General features: G+C 33.2%; 2 long non-coding RNA genes across 7 annotated transcripts in view; one reads left to right on the forward strand and one right to left on the reverse strand.

Moving 5' to 3' along the window:
• LOC112653728 (uncharacterized) overlaps window positions 1-18,961 on the forward strand; it is a 72,955-nt gene that overhangs the window by 32,675 nt on the left and 21,319 nt on the right. The window lies entirely within an intron of this gene.
• Window positions 9,817-18,961, reverse strand: part of LOC112653727 (uncharacterized) — a 49,087-nt gene continuing 39,942 nt past the window's right edge. For 2 of the 4 annotated variants that reach the window (XR_003132447.3, XR_003132446.3), the window contains exons 4-6: window positions 18,187-18,345; window positions 13,969-14,108; window positions 9,817-10,200 (exon numbers count right to left, since the gene is read on the reverse strand). This is a non-coding gene — a long non-coding RNA (uncharacterized LOC112653727). The remainder of the gene's footprint in view (window positions 10,201-13,968; window positions 14,109-18,186; window positions 18,346-18,961) is intronic. The other 2 variants (XR_003132448.3, XR_003132449.3) reach the window with 1 other exon arrangement.

An 18,961-nucleotide genomic window follows, 5' to 3' on the forward strand; every position in this document is an offset into this window, starting at 1 on the left:
AAATAAATGAATAAATATATAATAAGCAAATAATTAAGCAAATTCATAAATGGGTATAATGGAGTGGGTGTTTATGTCTCCTTCACCCCCAAATTCATATGTTGAAATTTTAATCCCCAAGATGACAGTATTTGAAGGTGGGACCTTTGGGAAGTGATAAGGTCATGATGGTGGACCCCTCATGAATGGGATTAGTGCCCTTATAAAAAAGACCCTAAAGAGATCCCAAATCCTTTTGGACATGTGAAGACTCAGTAATAAGATGTCATCTATGAACCAGGAAGCAGGTTTTGCCAGAGACTGCTTGGTCTGCTACCCCCTTGGTCTCAGACTTCCTAGGCTACAGAACTGTGAGAAATAAATTTCTGTTCTTTATAAACTTCTCTTAAACTATGGTATTTTGTAGAAGTCCCAGGTATAAAGTCTCAGGAAGTATTGATATTTAGTTTACTGTTTAAATGATGAAGTGCACAAAGTTTAAAAAAATGAAAATGATTACCTTAATTAATAGCATAATGAATAGCATAGAAGAGTGGGGATAGAATTAAAATCTTATTTGATAATTCCCTAAGTTGAACCTAGGTAGTAGTTATTTGGTTATATACACTATTACATTAGCCTTCTTGTGTGTGTGTGTTTGTGTGTCTGTATGTCTGTGTGTCTGTGTGTAATTATATGGTGGACAGGCAGGGCTGGGCAGGGCTGGACACAATTTTTCCCAATTAATACAAAGATTAATTGCACCTATAGTCTAATATTAGCATTGTCTCAGTAACATAAATTTACTAACATACAAGATGCCTTCTTCCAAGGAAATTAATGAGAATTATCCATAGCACTGATATAGCAATTCATATTTTGAGACAAAAAGTCATTTTTAAAAATTTGAGTATAACTGACACACAATATTATATTAGTTTCAGATGTACAACTTACTGATTTGAAAAATTTATATATTATACTATGTTCACAGTTACTATCTGTCCCATTACATCACTATTACAATTTCATTGGGTGTATTCCCTATGCTCTGCTTTTTATTCTTGTGACCTACTCATTCCATAACTGGAGGCCGGTATCTTCCATTCCCTTTCTCCTATTTTGTCAACTCTCCACTCTCTTGCCCTCTGGCAACCATCAGTTTGTTCTTTGTATTTATAGTTTTGGTCAAAAATTCAATTTTGAGATACTATTCTAAGAATAAAAATAATTATGAGATAAAGAGATCCCTAGATGAGCCCATGACTTCATTCATGTACTATCATTGGTGCTTATATTTTCCCAATGTATCTTACTTCTGAAAGACATTTAAAAGACAGAGCATAATATATAAAGTAATTAAAGCCCATGTAACTACTCTCCAGAATTAGTTCTTGCTAATATTATGTTTTATTTGATTTGTCTTCCTTAAAATAAAAGAATCAAAACATTACAAATAAAGACGGTGTTTCTCATCTCAGTAACATTCCTATTCCCTTTCTCTATCAATCCAGAGTGTCCTCTTCTACCATGAATTTAATATTTGTTTAGATACATATTAAATGTATCTCTTCATCATAAATATATATTATATATATCTGTTCATCATCTATGCACACACATACAGAGGAAGTATTGCTTTGTAAAGTTTTTTAAAACCTGCATGTAATTTTATATAGCATACATATCCTGCAACTCGCTTTGTTCATTTAACATTATATTTTTGACATCTACTAATATGGACACTTAAATAGACCTGTGTCAGAAGTCTAGCATAAAAAATATTTATATGTATTTTGTTTCTCTGTTGACAGAACTTAGATTATTTACTTTAACCATTAAACATAGTTCCACAGTAAATAAGCTTCTTTACAACTCTGGGTTATAAAGTTATAAGCCTTCTTTATAACTCCAAGTTTTCTCCAGAGAGTTTATAAATACAATTTCTAGGATGAGGGTATAGATACCAGTTCTTCCAAACTTTCCATTGTGTTTGAGTCCATTGCTATTCCCAGTAGCAGTTTTGGGAAATCCAGTTTGTCTGCAGTTTTACCAGGACTTGCTATTAAACTTTTTTTTTTTTTTTTTTTTACCAATATTATCAGTTAAATGATTCCAATTTTATTTTTTCTCAAAGATTTTATTTATTTATTCATAGAGATGCAGAGAGAGAGAGAGAGGGGTGCAGAGACACAGGCAGAGGGAGAAGCAGGCTCCACGCAGAGAGCCAGATGCGGGACTCGATCCCGGGTCTCCAGGATCATGCCCTTGGCTGCAGGCGGCACTAAACTGCTGCGCCACCAGGGCTGCCGTGATTCCAAATTTAATTGAATTTTTGATGAAATTGAAACTCCTATTTTTGATTATTAATAGTGTTCACCATCTTCTCTATTCAGTTTTTTGGTTGTATTTTTTTTCTTTTTCGTGAATTATCTGTTCCTTTAGCCTTCCTTTATTGAAATATTGTTTTATTGGATTTAGACCTTTCAGTCTTATATATTTTAGTAAAGTTATTTAATATATACAGTATAACATTATATGTTACATATACTTACTAACATATGATGTATTATATATAAATATGTATGCACAGCAAATAATACCTGCATATGTATACACAAAACAAAAGTGTATATACACATGTGGATATACATGCATATAAATACACAAACTCTCAGGATCACTCTTAATTTTGTTTGTGGCTTAACTTAATATATCCATGTACTGTTCTCTCTTTGTTCTTTCATAAGGCTTAGTTATATCATAGAGTTAGCTTTCATGTATCATGCACTCTGCATCTTGTGAATTGCTCTCTTGGGGTAAGCTGTCATATGAACACTTCCCATGGCTGATTTTATATTAGAACAAGTGTCTTGAGCCTTTTTTTATTACATTCTTACCTTGAGACCACATCTCTTTTATGTGAACATTCCATCAGGCATGACAGATAAGTGCAGGAGCCTTCCAAAGACAGTTTGGGTTAATGTCATATTCTTTTATCATAAACCCTCTTTGTTCCTGTATGTATCAGAAGCACACCCTAGCTAAGTTTCCTTGACCAAGGCAGAACTTGTTAATCTAAAATTAGGTCTAAATGTGCAAGTTTACTATTTGCCATGATACATGAAACTTCAAAATGGACCCCTTTTACATCGTAGGTCATGCCATGATACATGAAACTTCACAATGGACCCCTTAAAGGACCTCTTTCAGTGATATGTGTTGGCTCTTGGAAAAGGAAAAAGAACAACTAATTCAAATCAGAAAATTGCAATTCCATTCAAGTCTTGTAGAAAAAATTCATTCTCCAAAATTAACTGTATTTTTTCTTAAAAAATCACATTTTTCTTTGCATAATTTCAAAGAAAATTCCGGTATCCAGAGTATCATCTTCCAATAAAATAAGAATATCCTTATAGCAAATTTAATTCTAACACAAACAAGAAATCCCAGAAACTAAAATAATTTAAATTTATGGTGGATTGTAAAAGGCTTGTTAGAAGCTTTTGAAATACTCTTCCAAGAGGTGACTAATGCAGTGGACATAAATAGAATAAAGCAGTCCTATTAAGAATTTTAACAGATATAGAATTAGAAATCTAGCTCCCACAGCTGTGTGGATTATTTTTTCCTAAGTAGCACAGCTGAAATTTTAGAAATGGTCTCTAGGTGAGAGGAAGTGTCTATTAATTAATTAATTCATCCAAATATGCTTCCAATCATATCATAGCCAAGCTGGGTTAGAGGTTTAGATCATTAGCTTATCTTTTAGGGGTAGAGCAAAAAAAAAAATTGGCAATGGCCTATGGACTTGTGAATTATACTACTTTCACTGCATACCACAATTTTGATGTTATATTTTCATTTTCATTTCGTTCAAATATTTTTTCATTCCTCTTGAGGTTTCTTATTTGCTGCATGTGTTATTTGGAAGTGTGCTCTTTAATGTCCAACTATTTGGGGGGATTTTCCAGCTATATTTCTGTTATTTATTTCTAGTTTAAGTCTAATATTGTCTAAAAGCATACATTAGTGTAATTGTCTTATAGTCTGAAAGCATATGTTTCCTATTCTTTTAAATTTGTTAAGGTGTTTTCATGGCCCGGAATATGGTCTGTGTTGGTGCATGTCCAGAATTGTATTTTGGAAAATACTGCTAGATTGTTCTCATCATAACAATTTATGTCCTATACCAAGATGACTACTCTGAAACAGCATCTTTGTTTTTCAAGGAGATGTAATCTTTTTTTCCACATATATGATTTCTCTTTCCACAGATATGTGATAAGGACACATACTGCCAAGGTATTCCCCCCAAACACCAATAAAACATATTTTAATGTTAAGTTTTCTTCGGTACCCCCCTCTGTTTAAGTTTCCAACAGAGCTGTAACTGCAGTATGAAGTGCCTAAGGCAAAGCCTGTATCCTAGTCTTTATTAGAAAATCAATACCAAAGACCATGAGTAGAGAGGAGTGGAATGAGGGAAGGGAGAAGGAAGAGTCAATGTAAAGATGCGTCATCAGGCTCCTTCTTTGTATTAAGCAGGAGAGTTGGTACAATCAGATTAACCTGGATAAAACTGATTATAGAGTATTTGCTTGCCATAGTGGAGCCTCAGAGAGCTGGATCCCTTGACTTCAGGAGTTTGAGATTGGAGTATGCTTATGCCAGTGGGAAATCCACATTAGTTTCAGCATGAATGTGATAAAGCTTCAGGGCAGATCATTATTAAGTAACATTATCTAGCATGACAGCTAAGGCTTGGATTAGATATTTGACATTTACAACAAATATTTACTACTTTTTACCACATTTGTTATTTTCCATTTTATATCCTTAAAGCACAGCTCTTTATAAATTTAATTTTTTTTCTTAATATAGGAAACTTTAAAAAATGCAAAAAAAAAATCAACAGAATAATGAATTCTTACATAACTATCACCAAGTTTCAACATTGACACATGGCCAATTGTTTACAAAATTATTGTATCCCTTTCTAAGGAATAAAGAGCCAGAGCCAAAATGTAGCCAGAGGCATAATGGTTTTGATCAGGTTGACATTCAAATCAAGGCCATCAATTCAACAAGCTTATCATGATAGTTAACTATGATAGTTAACTATTTACTTGGTGTCTTATCTTACTTATTCAATCAATCACTGCATCAATCCTAAGGGAAGAATCTGCCTCTATAAGTTGTTTTTTGGAGAAATGCCTTAGTTTAGCTTTTCAGTATATTTGCTAAGTATATAAATGGTGACTAAATGGCTTTGAATAAAATCCAGTTTATAAATCTAAGCTAATGGTGACTCACAAGTAAATAACATTCAACGTCTCTGATAAATTAGTGTTTCACACCCCTAGCATTACTTAATTGAAGAGAATAAAAATCTAAATCTAGATAAGGCAATTTATTATTAAGGATACTCTGAATTTAATATCTGTGTTTTAGACCTGACCTGTGCAGGCTAGTTGTTGAATAATTAAGAAGAATGATATTCACCAGTCCAGACTCCAGGATGCTGGCTTTCACTAACCATCTGCTAATGAAACCCCTGAGAATTCCCACAGAGCAGAGAAAACAAACGTTATACAATTATGCCAAGCATTTCTCACTTCCTTTATAGTAATACACCGTCCAATTAACAACCTGGTGGGCCTAGGGATTCATAAAATTTTGAATAGAACCTTTAGGCTTTCTCAAACCAACTGCTAGAATTAAATATAAAAAGAAACAAGATCATTAGATGAAAAACTTATCTATAAATATTTAATTCCTTGTCTTGGAATAGAACACCAAGTTTTAGTTCATGGCATCAGGTTACAGATTTGGGAGGGACCTTGAAAGGTCATGCAGACCAGACCTCTGCCTCTGGGAAGGACTGTGTCCAGGACACGCTGGCAAATAGCTGGATCTCATTTCCCCAAAATCAATAGGAAGAAACAGGCATCCCATTCTTTAGCAATGTTCAAAAGACTCAGGATACAACAGCATCCAGTAGTCTCACTTATTCACAATTGACTTCAAGTCTCAGAGAAAGTCTTTGTTTCTTCTCCACTCCATGGCATACCAGTACTACTTCCCTAAGATTACCTGTTATGTGCGCTGGGAAGGAATAAACTTCAAAATGAAAGTTTAGCCAAACACAACACATGCTCTATTCATAAACAGTGTAGAGTATTGCCAGGTAGCACGATTTTATAGGCAACATATCCTTGAAATGTTTTTTCTTAAGGCCCTTTCATATTATATGGAATCTCACCAGAGAGTATAGGTAATTAACTATCTATGATATTAACAAAAGTCAGTTTACTTGATTCAAATCTATTTTGCCTCCATGAAAGCTTGGAGTAGCTAAGGGTAGTATTCCCCATCAGTTCACTAAATTCATTGTCAATTTTACAATGAAGAGGTTGATACGGAAAGAAATATCTTCAGTCATGTGTTTGTATATAGTATACTCTCAGCTAATGTTCAGATGAACAAATGATGAAGGAAGAAATGAATGTACAAAAGATTGGCGAATCAATCTTGAATAACCTGCAAGTTTAGGAACTGAATTGACTTTGCTTGATGATGTGTATTTTTCCATTCTGTTGCTTCTTTATCTTCTACCTGATTTTTTAATACTACAATTGTAATTTGCCATTTTATCTTCTGAATTTCTCTAATGGTATCTCATATATCATTTTGCTAATCTTATGCCTGCACAATGCAAAAACATAAGGCAAAGTGAGCCTCCTTTCTGACCTCCCTGCCTCTGACCTCCCTGCCTTGCTTACTCAATCTCTGTTCTTCCATTTACACGAATGTCAGTATAATCTCTTCATGAGATTGTAATGTGGGAAATATTAATGAGGACATTTCTTTCAGCATCAGTCCTTTCATTGTAAAACCGAGGATGAATTTGATGAATTGATGGGGAATGTTTAACATAGTCTCAAATAAATTTATTTAGAGGTAATTTAGCACTTTTCTTGTTATTGAAAAGCAATCAGCAAAAATACAAGCTAAAGAATTAGTGAGTTAGAAGTGAATATGATCAGCGATCTTATTAAACAATGTGTAGAAGAGAGAATTGCAAAAATCAGCATATAAGAGGTAAGAATTTTAAAATCTATTATATTTAACACTGGGAAAGAGGGGACTTTATGGAGTGATTAGATATGTCTGAGTGTTACAATAAATCAATCCATTTAGAATACTATATGAGCGTGACAAAAACCAATGAAAAGGAGTTTTTAATAACTTCGAATCTTTGTGAACAAACTCACATCATTTTGGAATTAAATTCTATCAACTCACACAATATCATGTTATTTTTCAACTTCTACAGAACAATTTCAGAGTTGAATGGAGGTGTTAATTATTTTTGTTGGAGCATCATGTCCTAACTTGTTAATATTCCTAAAAGGCTGTCCTTGAAATGAAGTATTGCTTCTCTGTAGAAATGCTTCCTGCTGAAGATGTAAGGGAGGCTACAGCAGAAAATGTGTTTGGTACACATGTCTTCCTTGCTATATGAAGTAGATGTTTTCATAGAAAGAATCTAATCAAAGTTTATAAACCAATATTTTTAAGTGATAAAGATTTTTACTTATCTATCTACCATCTATTTACCTATCTATCTATCTCATATGCTAAAAGAAATTACCTATCAGCCCTCCCTCACCTATAAGACTGGAAGGTAAAGGCCTTTGGCAATAAATCTCAGCAAGCTGCTGATAAAACTATGAATGCCTAACCTACAGACAAATGTCCTCTCTAGACACCTAGAAAGGCAACAGAAAGAATTGACAGATGGCCTGGAGCCATTTAATTGAAGCAATTACTAGAAATCAACTAATTCAACTACAAAATGAAAAATAAATGGGATAAGGTTGGATTTTGTTATAGTACGAAATCTGTATTAGTTACTAGAAAATGAAACAGTGTGACTATATGAATTTCATTTGCTAAAATGAAGGGAAATCAATATAGCATTTAAGAAAAATACTAGAATTCCCAGAGAGAAACATAGAATGTGCTTGGCCTGCCACTTATTATTTTTTATTATTATTATTATTTATTATTATTTTTTTTAGACAACCATTCAGCACCTTGTTTATGTCAAATTCAAGGCAAACTGCAGAGCTGGGTACTTACTGTCCAAAGAAATCTTCTCAGAGGAAAGGTCAGCATCACACTTGGCAGATGGATGCTTTATTTTCCCCTCAGCATTTAAGAATGCAGCTTATATCTGATGAAACAGTGAGGCTGTCATCAAAGGGACCTGAAGCTGACCTCTTCTATTTGGAAAGATCCAGGACATGATCGCAAAGAAAGATGATTTCCCTTATGCTGTCACCTCTGTGAACTGGTTCCCTAATGATGGGTGTATTTAAAACAATTCTGCAAATGATACCCAAGGGCATGGCTTCTGAGCAGATTTTGTCATCTGCTAGGAACAGGCAAATTTTGAGAACACATAATCTTCCTTTTCATTGCTGAGCCAGCCTGCTACTCTCTCTGAATGCTATCTTTCCAACATTCAATAGTATCCTTCATCTCAAGAGCATTCTCCTATATTTATATCAGTCTTGGAGATAGTCATACATACACCTGGCTTCTCTTCTTTGAAATTTTTAACACCTTTACAAATTGATCTTGAGAAATTTAAAATACAAAGAGCATAAATAAAATAAAATACAAATAATTTTATTATTCACCTGTATTCTAAATTAGGAAGTGTTAACATTTTGTTAACATAATTGTTGAATAACTGTTGACATTAGCAACAGTTGACATTCTTTTAGTTGTTGTTTGTCTAAAGCATCTATTATTAAAAATGAAAAAAAAGTCCTTTTTGACTTCTACCTCTCATCTCATTGGTCTCTTCTCAACATTGAGCAGTATCTTCCAATCACTAATTTATACTTTGTTTCCATAAATGTGTTATCTCTGGAAATTTGAGTTAGGTTGTATATAAATCACTCAAAATTTCATGCATTGATCTGCCTTAGGTTGTATTGTTCATTTCATATTACCTATGGTTACCACCTGGCAATGGCTGAACATTGCCCCAGAACTTTAAGCAACCTCTCTGTGCAATGATTTTTAAACAAAACTTATCTGCTCTTTAGGAATGAATTTCTTGTTGAAAAAAGAAGTCTGTTTGTAATAATAATATTACTAATAATAACATTAATAGCAGCAACCATTTATTGAGTATCTGCTCTTTACCAGACACTGTTATAAACACTTTATATCCATTATCCCACTAAATTCTTACAAAATCCTGTAATCAGGGGCACCTAAGTGGTTCAGTGGTTGAGCATCTGCCTTTGGCTCAGGTGGTGATACCGGGGTCCTGGGATTGAGTCCTTCATTGGGCTCCCCATGGGGAGCTTGCTTCTCCCTCTGCCTATGTCTCTGCTTCTCTCTGTGTGTCTCTCATGAATAAATAAATAAAATATTTTTTTAAAATCCTGGAATCATGAAATTATTATGCCAAATTTACTATTGAAAAATAAAATTTTTACCAAAGTGAAATCTTCTTTTGTAAGGCAAAGTAATTATTTTATAATATCTATTTTCCAAAAGGTTCATTTCTTTCTTCTTTGTCAAATATACTTGTTACCAGTTGTTGATTACTTACATGTGTCAAATATATGCCTTAATTCTGGTCCTCACTGCAGTATTGCAGTATTATTAAAGGTAAATGTTATTAAACCTATTTATAGAAGAAGAAAATCAAAATTCAAAGAGGTACATGCAACTTGCTCAAGGTCACAGAGGTAATAATGAGGAGAGGAAGGATATAAGCTTCATTTTTTTTTTTCTAAATCCCATTTATTCTCATTAACCATATTATAAAATGAGAGCCTTAGAGCTAGGCTTTCCAAACAAGAGAATTATTGTGGCAAGAAAAAAATTCTGTTTTATTATTTGCCTTTCCTCTGACACTATTACAAATGTTGTAAATAGATCTTATTAATTTTAATAAATGCTTTTACATGTACAGGGATTTTCCACTCAAGATCCCGTTTCAAACATATTTAAGTGAAGAAAAAATTTCCCCAACACAGTTCAGCAGGCAGTTTTGTAATGTGTTAGTAAACCTCTGATCCCAGACAGATGTCCTAAAAGTTCATCATAGGAGAAACACACTTAGATGAACATTTCTTTCTCAGGATTAAAATAGGAAATGGCAAATGTGCTTGGCCATCTAGCCTGAAACTGAGAAAAAAAAAAATCTCATAAGAGAACAAATTTAAAACATTTATTTTTAACATCTTAAAGTAAACATATATTATGCATTCCTTATGATTTTTCCCCTCTGCCCTCAACATCCAAAAAGTCATGGTAAATAATTTTGAAGTAATAGAATTTTAAGTATTCAGGCCAATTTTATGCCCAGAGACATATTCTGAGTACCTAATAACACATAAATGGCTGAGTGGGCCCCAGATCATCCTAATGTCTGACTTAGACTATTTGGAACAATAATTAAATGTCAATGCTTCATTAAGGCTGACTCCAGAGAAAATGGAATATATTTTATATCCTTCTTTAAGACCATAAGAATAATACATCAAAATCTATAGCTGATAATAACCATAGTGTGTTTCATTTTATCTTATGTGGAATCTTATTTGAACTGAAGAAGAAACTCATGTTTATGTTTTGTTTGTTTTTAGAAAAGCTATTATGAAAGGTTTCAAGTAATTCACTTATTTATTTTGAGAGAGAGAGAAAAGGGAGAGAGACAGACAGAGAATCTTGAACAGGCTCCATGCTCAGTATGAAGCCCCATGCAGGGCTTGTTCTTATATCCCTGAGATCATGACCTGAGCTGAAATCAAGGGAATCAGACATTTAACTGATTGAGCCACCTGGGTGTCCCTGAAAGGTTTAAAATAGTTTAAAATGTGTTTTGGTTACAAGTTGGGTAGGAAAAACTTTACTGAGCTCCTGAGAAGAACTACAAAGATTCGATGTCTATATGGGATATAGGAGGGAGATTCTAGTGAGGCAGGGTGAGGAAAGCATCCAGGTTAAATTACGAAGGGATTATATATAAAGGGTAAGAATGCAGAAGGGTGGGAAGATGAAATGTCTCTCATGGAAATCTTTAACTCTCCACTCTCACTTCCAGTCATTTTACAAAGGTTGTCTTTACACAAGTAAATGAAGTATGTTCATCAGGATAGATGCAGAAAAAGTTTGATATAAGTCACAATTCATTTATGATTGAATGAATTCTAATTCTCGCATATAGAAGTATGAGTGGAGAAAGGAATTCTTTTAACCAGATAGAGTCTACAAAAACATACAGCAAACATCCCACTCACAGTGAAATGTTAGAACATTGTATTTGAGATCTGAAACAAGGGAGCCTGATAATATAAATTCTTCCCGGTATCGTACTGGCGTTTATAGCTACTGCTCTAAGAGAGAAAGAAAAGAAACTGAAGATATGAAGATTGAAAATGAAAAAAAGCTATTATTTATAGATTTTGTACATAGAGAATGCCAAAGGGAATCCACTACAATATTAGAATTCGTAAGAGAGTTCAGCAAGGTAACTAGATAAAAAGTACAAGATATATTGTTTCCTGTATAGCAATAAAAAGTTAGACAATAAAATCTTCAAAGTATCTTGAAAAAAAAACATGTTTATAGTTTTGAATACTCAACATTAGGATATCAATATTCCCTGAATTCATTTATGGATTTGATGTAATGCCAAACATGTCTCTACATTTTTGATAGACTTAAAAATATGATTGTAAAATGTTTACTGAAGAATTATGTCATTAATAGCTAATGTACTCTTGAGAAAGAATAAATTAAGTAGTTATATTAATGTCAAGAATTAATTTTTTAAGGAGATTTGGTGGTAAAGATAGAGAATAATAACTTAATCAGTAAATAGTGTTAGGATAATTAGTTGTCTATAAGGATAGAATAAAATTGGACCCCTATATCAGCTCATACTATAAAATCAGTCACAGATGATCTAAAAAAATTAAAGTCCAACTCTAAAGCTTAAAAAATATAATACAGAAAAGTATTATCTTTCATCACTTTGGAAAAGGAAGGAAGTCTTAAACAAGACATAACAGAGATGCCGAGGTGGCTCAGTCAGTTAAGTATCTGCTTTTGGTTCAGGTCATGATCTCAGGGTTTTGGGATCAAGCTTTGCATCTGGGCTCCCTGCTCAATGGGGAGTCTGCTTGTCCCTTTCCGTCTCTCTCTGCTCCTCCCCACCCCTTCCACTTCTACTCTCTCACTCTCTCAAATCAATAAAATCTTTAAAAAAGACAGAACATAAAGTTGGTAAACTTGACTATTTAAAATTACAAACCCTGTTTACTTAAGAGTTATTTTAAAGATAGTAAAAAGATAATTTTATGAAGTATGAGAAGATCTTTGCTACATATATAGCTGACAAAGGACTATTCTCTAGAACACGTATATATGTATGTGTGTTTAATTTATATTGTGTTTGTATTTGCTATACAAACAAGAGAAAATTTGCTATAGAAAGAGAAAATTTATGTCTTTCTTCAATTCATATATTAAATCCTAACCCCCAATGTGATGGTATTAGGAGACGGGGGTCTTTCAGACGTGATTAGGTCATTGGAGTGGACACCTTGAAATTTCCCTCCTCCTCTATCAAGTGACTCTAAAAGTTCATGGTATGTTCCATGGTAGTTCTACAAAAGACACTATGAAATAATAAAATGAATAATAATATCTCATGTTTACTGAGTCTTTGTCCTGTCTTTTTTGCTATAGTATATATACACTCAATAGAGGACCAAATCAATCCTTTAAAAGTATACTTTGAATCATGTTACTTTTGTGCTCAACACTTACCAATGGTTACTCATTTTTACATAGGATTCAACCTAAGATCATTACCCTGGTCCAAAGATCCTACATGCTCAGATATATGCTACCTTTCTGACTTAATTGCTTACTATTCTCCTTTTTCTTGGTCTCCTTCAATCTTGGCTTTTTTGGCTATTTTTCAAATATTTCAGACCTAAGGTGATGAAGGTTTCCTAAGAATCCCTTCTCAAAGGGAAATATTTTACTTTTGAGAGAAAATATAATATCTGTAAAGTATAACAGCAAATAAATGTTAAAGACAAAGTAAGTGTCCATATGAATTTAATTATTTCCCTCTTCCTGAAACATTAGTTTTAGGGTTTCCTATGTTTTTTTCACCACTTCCTGATCTCCCCTACTTTTTTCAAACTATTATTTCCAAACTTATAACTACTCTTGTAAGAGTCACTAATGACCTCCATGTTGCTTAATTCATTGTTCTATTGGGTCTGAATTTTTCTTAAACTCAATAGTATTCAACAGAACTACTCTGTCTTGGGATCCCTGGGTGGCGCAGCGGTTTAGCGCCTGCCTTTGGCCCAGGGCGCGATCCTGGAGATCCGGGATCGAATCCCACGTCGGGCTCCCGGTGCATGGAGCCTGCTTCTCCCTCTGCCTGTGTCTCTGCCTCTCTCTCTCACTGTGTGCCTATCATAAATAAATAAAAATTAAAAAAAAAAAAAGAACTACTCTGTCTTATAAGATTTCTTATCTTTGTTCCTATGAGATAACATTCTACTGATATCCCTCTATCTCCTTGGTCACTCCATTTCAGGTTCACTTGTTGAGGTTCCCATCCTTTGTTTGACCTCTAGGGTTAACTACTTTGTTTTCTTCTCTTTGTTCTCTGTGCCATCTTCCTAGTGACTTCAGAGAGTAAAAGTATAATGAGAATAAGAGTCCTAATACTAAAAACTCTCAATTTCTCCAGCCTTGAATTTTCATCTAAATTTATGACTAGAAGACAATCATGTGCTAGATATGTCTATTTGGATGTAACAGACATTCAGAAATAATGTGTCTAAATTAGAACAATTGATTTTTTCCACAAATCTGTTCTCTGAGATTTCCCCATCTTATAAATGAACATGGATATTTACCTACCTACTTAAGTGAAATTTAGGATCTATCCTTGATTCCTCTTGCTTTCTTCCACCACATGTAATCCAGCAGTAATTCCTAGATCCTTCTTCTAAAACTTACTGAAGTAGCTCTAGAGTAGATTTTCTGGCCCACAGTAGGTGCTAAATAAATATTTATTAAATTTGTCAAATGTGAATTTTTTTTGTTTTACATTTACATCATGAGATTTGAAAACTTAAGTTTTATGAAAGAAAGTCAACTATGTCCCTGGGAAACAATTTCTAAATTACAGAATTTTATTTCCTTAAAATTTATATAAGAGGAAATAAAGGAAGAGATTGATGTCTAGTTGGGCCTACATTCTTTTTTAACTGAAGATCAATATATAGTGTAGCTATATCATCAGTCTAAAATTGTGACAGCATTGTAAGAAGTCAGGCAAATTCATGTCATTGTTTAAAACAAAATATATGACAAAACTGTTATGTTGAGATTTCCTTGGAAGTGTTCTGGACAGACACAAACAATATATTCTACAGAGTAACAGAACTGCTCTCCAGATTGAAAGTGGATAAATTTAAGATCTGTTTTATCCAACTTTTATAGTATAGATAGTAAATAATAAGAGCTAAAAAAAAGTATCCAAATAATTTATAACTTGTTTTAAAAAGAGAGACAAAAATAAATGTAGACAGGAATGCCATTACTATCTCTTTCCGATTTTATTTTTATACATTTTTTTATAAAATAGGTTTTACTATAAACTTTATATCATAAATACCTTACAAATAATTTTCTGTTTCTACTCTCTTTTATAGGATGACTCTATTTTAGTTATTAAAAAATGCCCCAATAGGACTTAATATGTCACATGATTTTTGTCCTTTGCCATTTATATTTTCAGAAGGACAAAGAATAAGCTACCTACTTTATTTGTAGGTATTCTTTTAGTTTTCTCATGCATCTTATCTTTAATGTTAAAATTATCACCAACTTTAAATGATATTATAGAAAAATGTAAAGCTTAAAAAGTTCTGAGGGAGTTTCATTCATAAAAATGGGGTAAAAAAGTTACTTTAAGAATGAGGACTCAGGGCAGCCCGGGTGGCTCAGCGGTTTAGCACTGCCTTTAGCCCAGGGCCTCATCCTGGAGTCCTGGGATTGAGTCCCACATCAGGCTACCTGCATGTAGCCTTCTTCTCCATCTGCCTGTGTCTCTGCCTCTCTCTCTCTCTCTGTCTCTCATGAATAAATAAATAAAACCTTAAAAAAAAAAAAAAAGAATGAGGACTCAGAGTATGATGAAATGTACATAACTGACCTAATAGTGTTTTGGGAGATTAAATTCAAATATGAACTAAATCTCTTTCTCTCTCCTTCTCTCTTGTCATCACTGTAATTTTCAAGTTTGCTACTATCAGTAGAATCTATGGTGACCTCCTGCTATCTCATCTGATTACTATGGGAAATAGCTAAATTTTTTTTTAAATTTATTTTTTATTGGTGTTCAATTTACTAACATACAGAATAACCCCCAGTGCCCGTCACCCATTCACTCCCACCCCCCGCCCTCCTCCCCTTCTACCACCCCTAGTTCGTTTCCCAGAGTTAGCAGTCTTTACGTTCTGTCTCCCTTTCTGATAGGGAAATAGCTAAATTGTAATGTTTATTACTTTTTTTTTAGTTATAGAATTTGATACTAAACAATAATCTGAAAAAAATTCTACTGTATGAGGTTCTCATCTCAGCACTAGTTATATAAAGATATAAATAATCTAAATACACCAAAATGAGACTGCTTAAATCATGGTGAGCTACACTTTGAGATGCAGTAGAGTATAGTGCTAAGGCCTTTGGCATCAGACCAGGTTTAAATCTTAGATAAATCTGGTGAAAACATTGCCAAAGTGTTTTCCAAAATGGGCAGTTTGGGAGTCATCCATGTTGCTTCTTAAATATATAGATCCTGGAAATGACTCCACACATTCTAATTCAATCGGTCTCGGCTAGGGTTGAACATTGGTATATTTAACACACCTAAGCGTACAAATTAGTTGGCCTCTAAAAGTCTGTTCCCTCCATTTATAAAGTGGATGACATATAATATCCATACTATAGTGCCTTTAGAACATTAAAATGATACATATAGAGTACTTTTGGGATTTGCTCTGCATACAATAAGTATGTAATATATTTGGATTTGTTGACAACTACTGCTTTTATTGCTACTATTGTTCCTTCTATGACCACAACTGCCACTTATAACATTATTATAATTATAATAATAATTATTATTATTATGAATTTATGAACTAATATGCAGCCATGATGTTAAATTCATGGTTTAGAGAAAGACTAAATGGCTAATAAATGGTCACAATATATTTAGTGAAAATGAATGTATTTACTGTTTTTTGCAATTCCCCGAGCTATCAAAAAACGTAAAATTATACAAGTGCATAGAAAAAAAAAAAGCTAAAAAAAGAAGAATTGCACTGAAAATTAAACTTACCTACTACATAGAAATGTTAAAGTGTGAGTTTCTTTTTCTTCTTTAGGCATTTTTGTATTTCCAAAATTTTCTATTCTTGCTAAACTAGACTTAAGATTCAATCCCATACATATTCAATACTCATTCTATGAGGGACACTTTGTTATGCAGTGATGAAGACTGACATCCCCTCACCTCAAGAAGGCCACAGTGAGGAGGACAATGTCTAGTAACACAAAGTGGCTTTAATAATGACCATCCTGGAATTCCCTCACCCTCATATACAGAAAATTATACACCCACATTTCATGTTTGTGTCAGCAAAGATCATATTTTTCCTTCTTTTAGAAAATAGTCTGAGCTGGATTTGAAGCCATGTATTCTTTGCCTGTGGTTCTATCATAAGTTCTCCTTAGTTGAGCCACTACACGAGGCTCTTTTTCTGGGCTCCTTCCTCACATCCTTAGTTGACTTTTCCTCCCTTTTCTGGCATTATCTCCTGGTAGCAGGCATCTGCCTTACTCTTGCTCAACAGCAGACTGCAAACATTCCTCATTTGTCTCAAGACCCTAGTTATGATCGTTCCCCATCCCTCATTTCAAGCTACCCATCTTTTTCACCCATTTTCTCATCACTGTAGATAATCAAGCATTCTCTGCTTCTTGAATCCCTATTTTCATTCCCTTGCTCTCTTCACTGCTAATGAAGACTTTTTCAAACAAGATACTGTGTCAGAGCCTTTGGATCACCATTTATCTCTGTTGCATGGAATGCAAAGGATGAAACATATTTTGATGCATATATCCCATTTTCAGTTTATATGCAGGAACCAAAACTATAACAAAAGTAAATTTGATTCAGTCTACTAAAGTATCTTTATATATTAAAACCCAAATATGATGTTCTACTTAGACTGTATTTATTTAAGAGAAGGTATGGGTAGATTATACTGTCTCATAAAACTGATCTATATGAAGCCTAAAGTGGATTGAGTAGGTAATTACCAGTTATAATAAAAGGTTGAATAGCAAATGGTTTCTCAGGTGTGAAAAAAACCCAAAACAACTAATGTCATAGACAGGCAATATCCTTAAATTGATAAATTACCTAATTACAATAGAGACAAAAAATATGTGTAACTAGCACTGGAATGTGGCTGTAAAACAGAGAGATTTTTGGTAATAAAACTACCAGCATTAAATTATTGGGGAAAATATTTTAAATATAAGGCACCACATGAAGTGATAAAATACATTTCCAAAGACTATTTAGGATTTACCTCCAGCTATAGAAATACTAAGAGCTCCTGCTACTAATGTTCAGCACCCTTTTTCTTGTTCCAAAGTTCATTCTAAACTTTTTTGTCTGAAGATCATCGATTTAAGCATGAATAGAGAAGATGATAAAAACAAAATTTGAGAAGCTTCTCATTTTGTCATCCATCATGTTACATCATCTGTGCTAAGCAATGGCTGTAACTCTTCCTTTTCTTACATCTCCAAACATAAGGGAAAAATACCATTTTCTTGCCTTTACCTTTTTTCACAAGCCTCAGGTTATTCTAGGATTTCTATTTCTAGAAACTATTCTGAGACATCTGTGCCTTTCTTATATTCATCCTAAATTATGTGCCTTTTTCTCCATTTACTTTTTTTTAACTTTTATTAAATTTTGTCCTGCTAGAGCCACCCTACTGATGATTTTTAAGATATCATATTCACTCTTTTTTCTTCATTGGCATCACTTACCAACATTTATTAGATTTATGCTTTAGAGATCTTTTCATCCTCTTCTATTTTCAAATCCTGGAAACACGTTTACTTTTGATTGGAACACTTAGAAAACATTCTTCTCAAAATTTAGTGACAAATTTAATGTCCCTTTTCCTCTGCCAGCTATCATGTACCCTGAAACATATGGCCAACACTTTTGATCACTCTTTTTTGGTTGATATTTTACATGGTGATTTAATCTTTTAATACTATGACCTAAGGAAGGTTATGTCTGGATTTTAAAAAGCAGAAACAGAAAACAAAACAAAAAGCAAGCAACTCCCACTCCCCTATCTAAAAAAAATTAGACTTCTTTACAGAACATCACTATTGTTTTGGTACAAAAATAGTGTTTGTTGTTGTATACCTAAGGCATATTTTTTTTCTTCTGCTTTACTTGGTTTTGTAGAATTTCTATTACTTCTTAACTATTTACTTCTCATACAAAAAGAAAAAGAAAATCCAATAGTTACAAAGTGTAGGTTCATTCCCATTACAATCTAAGAAATTTAACATTTATAATAAATTTAATAAAAAATACATTTATAATGACTGACCACCTATAAAATGATTGAGTCATAGATCCAATTCACTTTTATTACCAAGACAAGTAGCAAGAATCATGTATGATTTTCTGATTGATTGCTCGACAATATCTTTTAAAAAATGTCGAACACAATTTAATGAAATTAAAATGACTAAATCAGAGGTGTCATCAAACAATGGCACTGTTATACTTTCTTTAATTATC

The sequence above is a fragment of the Canis lupus genome, chromosome 3 (genome assembly GCF_003254725.2).
Source record: "Canis lupus dingo isolate Sandy chromosome 3, ASM325472v2, whole genome shotgun sequence".
Lineage (NCBI taxonomy): Eukaryota > Metazoa > Chordata > Mammalia > Carnivora > Canidae > Canis > Canis lupus.